Consider the following 6,633-nt stretch of genomic DNA (forward strand, 5'->3'; position numbering starts at 1 on the left):
GAACAGGCACACATACTGTGTCCTCCTCCTAAGCTGGATGAGACTGTTGATCAAACCCCAGGCTGTGCCCAAATGTGCAGATCTCTCTGTACAGTAGCCCTTGACCTTGCTGTGTGTCCTCATGGCCCAGACACCCGCCTGAAATTAAATTACAGATTAGTGGCTCCAGGCCCAAAGAGGGGTTTATTTGGTTGGCCCCTCTCTGAGAAGCGTTCATTCTCTCATTCGGGGACTGGAAAAAATGTCATGGGATTTAAGGAAGAAAATGCCAGTCTTGAAGACATTTTATTTCTTCTGACTGTGAGCATTGGAGCCACTGGTCCCCTAAAACTCAAATGTCTGCAAAGACTTCTAAATCTTACAGCGAAGGAATGAGGGACAGAGGGCTAGTGGAAATAGGTTCGTGAGTTGTGAAAAATGGGTTCTTGGAACCAAAAAAAAAAAAAAAAATCTGAAAAGAAGAAAAAAAACAAAGTCAGCCTTAGGGAACTCTGATGAAGCAGCACCTCAGCAAACTTCATGCCTGGTTCACTGTTTCTTTAGACCCTGCTGAATGTACACCTTGGAAATTAAAAAGTCATTCTTGTGAGACAAAAGGAGCAAATGCCAAGTCCTCATTAATTTGAAAGTCTGTCAAGCCTTTCACAATCCCTAATTCCAAATTACATTCACTTCAAACAACAGTCAAATACAAGTGAGCATCAATTGGCAATCAAAGGGGGGATGAATCATGAATATATGGTCACTGTAGGAATTGTGAAGTTTAGACAGATGTGTAGTTCTGTTTGAAAATGCGCCTTCAACAAGATCAAAACAACTTCTAACCCAGAGGATAGATCCAGATTTTTCTTAGAAGACTTGATTAAGCTAAATTCTCAAGCTTCATATTAGCTTCAACTGAACTTTACAATTAACTTTTGCACAGAACGAGGGCTGTGGTTTCCCATCACTTACAGTGTAATCATGTGAGGGTGCGACCCCTCTACAGTCAGTATGGACTGAAGGAATGATTGCAGTGGCATATGGGCATGTGAGTACTGTATTAAGATGGAAGGACGACACCTGCCATCTACACCAACTTTACCAACTACACCAGTTTTTCACTAACCTCAGATGCTTATGTGATCATACTTGATGTCACATTTCACATACTGGGGCACAGATGATACATGTTTAAGATGCTAATATAACATCTTTATATATCAACATGAAACACTTGGCAGGGTTTCCAGTGGTCCAACAACAAAACTTCCTAGTGGAAGGGAATGTTTGAAAAATGACCGATATACTAGGCCACATCAATCAGTAACTGAAAGATTCCTGCTCGTATGGAAGCAGATGTCAATATTTTGTACTGGTCACAGTCCACACACCCCGGTAAATGTCTAATGTCAACATTTTCTGCAATTGTTAAATTTATTATTCTGTATTTATCTATTTTTATGCCTCTGTGCCAGTGACAGCCATGGCCAGAGGCATTACGTTTTCAGGTTGTCCATCCGTCCCATTCTCGTGAACGCGATATCTCAGGAACACTTTGAGGGAATTTCTTCATATTTGGCACAAACATCCACTTGGACTCAAGGATGAACTCATTTGATTTTGGTGGTCAAAGGTCGCTGTGACCTCACAAAACACATTTTTGGCCATAACTCAAGAATTCATACACTAATTATGACAAAGTTTCACACAAACGTCTAAAAGGATAAAATGATGAAGTGATGACATTTTATGTCCAAAAGGTCAAAGGTCAACTTCACTGTGACATCATGATGTTCTGCAAAAACACTTTTCTGGCCGTTATTCAACACCATAACTCAGGAACAGAAGGGAGATTGTGATCATATTTCACGTTTGGTCAGATACTATATTAGTGACACTAATCTTGGGTGCCCACCTTGAGACTGTGGTGATTGTACAGATCTTCTGTGCTGCCAGGTGAAAGATGTGTGTGAAGCATCCACGTTTTAGAATTTGTAGCTTCTTTGCAGCAACATCCATATCTGAAGAACTGTCATGGCTACAACTTTGTGTTCTATCAGAATCAGGTTTAATTGGCCAAGCATGTGAACACATACAAGGGAAATACACTTAATACCTCTTATTAAATTCCTTCAAAGTCTTTACTACAAATGTTATATGAGTCTGGACAGACATGATGTAAACTGCAACTTAATTGATTGGCGGAGGCATACAAGTATTAGGCAGTATTTCTAGTTTTCTCTGAAACTGGATTCCTTGCTAAATTATCATCAAAACGGGTACCTACAAGCATGGTGATACTTGAGCAGCATTACATATTAAATGTTGATCAAATATTTGACAGTAAAATTACTACTTATTTAGATTTTATTCTACATAATTTCGTGTCTTTGATTCAATTGCTGAAAGCAGCATATGTGAGCGTCAGCCATTTCCTTTCCCGTTCAAAGCGTTCTGTAATCACGGTGCTCGCAGCCGCTCTTGGTTTTCTACTTGAGGCTCCCCCCTCGTTCTCCACTCATGCTGAGGGAAAACTTGCTCCAGTTTGCACCGCAGCAAATGAGGTGAATGTTGCCCTTCAGTTGTGTTATGTGCTGTTTGTATGTACAATACCTACAAAGTCAATCTAGAAAGACAACGGAAGCAAACAAAAAGTTTTATCCTAGGTAGCAAAAATTCAGGCAAAGATGTGTGCGCTCACTTTGACAAAAAACTGCATGTATCCCAAGTTTTAAGTCTCCACATCATGAGTGTTCAGACACAGGAGTGAGAAGAGAAACGACTAGTCTCTGATTAGTTTTGATCAGTGTGAGCTGCCACACACACACACACACACTGAGTTGGTGCATGTTGTTATTACAAACACATCTTTCTGCTGTTTGTGGCTGAAAAAAAAAAAAAAAAAAACGACTGAGCAAACACTCTAGCAGTCAAATTCACTCAAATAAAACCATTCGAAAATTTGCTATCAATGCAGTTTGCTCACAGGATGAAACTGTATCTTGGAGCGAGAGAGAACACAAGTGCTCTGATTTTTCAAAAAGCTACTCTACACTCGAGGCAAAACCCATGGTGCTCTGCTGCTACTCCACAGAGCTCACATGCCATGGCTTAGACTGTGGTCCAAACACACAGTGGATTTCTATTAGCACTTCTGCAGGTTCTTGTAAAGTAGTCATTCAAATGGGGACAGCTGTGCTCCTTAAATTTTTGTGCATAGCATGTGCAATTAGCACGTTTTTACCCCTCTTTGTTCAGCAGGTACCTTCAATATTAGCATGTACACTTCTTATATCTTTTCACTAAATGAATAATTAATTTCCCCTGTATTAGAAATAACCTCAGTGAAATAGATAGGCAGCTTCTCCCTGTCGTACTCTCTGGTTGCCCATATTCTATTTGGGATGGGACACCTGAGGTCAGCTGCTCTCAATCCAAGTACTCTGGACCCAGAGCTCTGCTGGTTTCATTCTAGCAGTCTAATCAGGGACTGATTCACACCAGGGACAGCAAGTGAATGCAATTAAGTAGACGGTAGTAAAGAAAACCAGCTCCAGGAACAGGATTGAAGACCACTGTGTAATTGGTTTATTCATGGAAACGTGGGATACTCTATCACAAGTTATCAAGGTGCCTGTAAATAGGTTGGGCTACGGCCACTTACTCTGGATGTTAACATAGCATGTAAACACTCACCAAGAATTCTGCTCACTGTGGGCGTCCCTTGCATCATTTTTACGATCTGCTGGGTTTGTTCACTGCTTAAAGAGAAAACACTGCAAGCATTTTACGCAGTGTTTATTTCTCCAGAGGAGGTTCGATAATGTATTTAGTATGCAGAGGATGGAGCTAAGCATAAAACAGGCAATGTAACTATGGTGGTGCTCTACAAATATGGGCTTTTGAAAGCCAATACTCAGACCAGTACTTCTGGACTGAAGCTGTTAATAACCATACTGTTGTATGATGCTCTGAAACAACAGTCAGACTGTAAGTCTCCTTTGAAATCCAGGCTAACATTCTTCATATCAACACCACACTTATGTAGGATCTTCAGGTTAATTGATGTTAATGTTAATGCTCAGAGAGCATTCATGCTACATATAGATTACTCGTATGAATTTGCATTTATTACCTCAGATATAATCCCAATTTCTGTACATTCTGAAACAATAAGCTGTACTGTAGGCCTGCTTATTATAGTCTGTGCTCTTTTCAGACCAACATATTGCACAGCAAGACTGCATCTGCTGGTTCTGTTAAGAAAAATGACATCTATAATAACAATAGGGTTATTATGTGTTATTTATAGCAGTATTATAGAATTGCTATAACCTTGTTATGACTTCTAACCCTTTAAAATACAGATTCTTTCCCACTCTCTCTGAAGTTGAACATGGGGTAACAAAATCAGCCTACCAGCATCTCTAAAGCTCACTAATTAACACAATAGATCTTGTTTGTTTAATCTGAACACAGATCGGAATGTAAAAAATGTGCATTAATTATTGAGAGTCAAACATGGAGTTTATGAGTTAAAAGACAGCTAGACCTCAGCGTTTCATTAATGAAGTGTTGTCTGAGATAACACAGTTGAGTTGAAAATACTGAACTTTAATTATACCTCCTTGTTAGTCCAGTGAATTTGAAGAAAAGCTTGTTATATCCTCTTAAAACTCTCTTTAGATCCTTGTTTGTGTTGCACATGTATTTTTCAAAGCTGTACGACCATACTAGGTTGTCTTCAAGGACAAAGGAGTTGGTTTTAAGGTTAGATCAAAATTCCTCAATAAATCATAGTGTGAAAGTGAAGGAAGAAGAAACAAAAAAAAAAAAAAAAAACTTGAAAGCACCTGAATTTATAACACTCTTATCCTTCTGCCTGAATGGCAAGCAGCCTTACTGGGCATGAGATGTTGGCATAAGGATTTAAGAGAGTCAGAAAATGAAGGTTTCTGTTGGAAGGGCATGCCAAGCAACAAAGAAAAAAAAACAATTGGAGGTGCTAAGAAGTAAAGCCTCAATCGAAGATTTCCAAGAATACCAGCTGTGAACATATACAGAATTCCTTGAAGGGATTTTCGTATGGCTTTAACTTTGCACTGTCACTGTCAGTTCTTTTGATACCTCCACTGTTAAAAAATTGCGTAAAGATGACTAATATTTACAGCAGTGAGATGGGGAATAAGATCATGGATTGTTACGGCATTAATAATATGATGGGTATTGTAGTAGACTGTCATTGTGAAGAGGGAGATGGCATACGGAAACAATAAGATTGGAGCTTGGATGTCGACAATGAGCTCAGAAGAGAACCACTGCTCTTTTGTGTTGAAAAAAGCTAGTTCAGGTGGTACAGGCATCTGAGCAGGATGCTTCCTGAATTCCTCCCCGATGAGTTCTGAGAATGTGCAACTGAGAGGAGACCCCTATACAGGCCAAGAACATGTCAGCCTGGGAAGGTTTTAGGATCCCCCAGAGGTGCTGGAGGATATGGCACGGGAGAAACATGTTGGATCCAGGTAAGCAGTGGAAAACGGATGAACGGATCTTTGAAACATACTGAAATGCATATATGAATGTACTCATGTTGGGGCATTATGTCCCTCTATTGCTCAACTGTTAATCTTACTTTAGCGTTTTATGAGTGATTTTAGCAGTTTGAGTGAGAAGTGTCAACATTAATATCAAATCATTGGAGCTTTAAAAATACTACCCACACCCACATGCACTCACCAGCACTATGCATGATTTCACATATTTGCCTACACATTTAACAGTCAATTTTCAATTTCAATCTGCACCTGACCTTATTTTATGTATGGTACTTATTCTGCTGAAACCTTGGCCACTGAAAGTGGCCCTGATCCAACTTTTGGCTCCTGCAAAATGGAATAAAACGGCTTAATCCCCCCTGCTATCTGAACCTGGCAAACAGTTTATCAAAATACCACAATCTGCCAAATGAATGAGTCACAGCAACATGTCCTCTATACCAACATGTATTGTCACAATGCACTGAAATTTCAACCAGCCATTATGTGGATTCATTAGTGTTCTGTAAAAATGCAAAGTGAAATTTTGCCATAGTTCCAGCAACACATGCCAGTTACTAAAGAAGCCGAGAAAAGGTCAGCTGGTTATGCTTTATTACTGAAGATCACAATTGAAGAGGTGTAATTATATGCACATCACGTAGGTGCAAGGCTATTTAAAAGGCAGCATCAGTGAAAAAAGTCCTGACTCCAAACCACAGAATGTATTAAAAAATGTTTCGATCCAAGTCGGCTCTTCGTAATATTGAAACGTTGTCTATTTGAATCAATTTTTTGCCTTGCAGTCAGCGTGCAGCCGTCACTTTTTTCATTATTATTGAAGATGAACATCAAAGGCTCATACAATGAGTGCAATGGGTGCAACAGGTAATGGAATTGCACCCATTGAGCACAGAGGGTGGCCCCCTGTGGTTGTACAGTATACTGTATAATATGCAGGCATCTGTGACTGGAAATCCCTCGATACTATTGTAAACATCAAAGGAAATACCTTAATAACCGATGTCCATGAAGTCAAAGGCCCAACAAAGGTAGAAAAACAATAGCATCATGCGATCATACACATAAAATAAATAAAGTGGAATATATGCTAAAC

This window comes from Thunnus maccoyii, chromosome 1 (assembly GCF_910596095.1).
Source record: "Thunnus maccoyii chromosome 1, fThuMac1.1, whole genome shotgun sequence".
NCBI lineage: Eukaryota > Metazoa > Chordata > Actinopteri > Scombriformes > Scombridae > Thunnus > Thunnus maccoyii.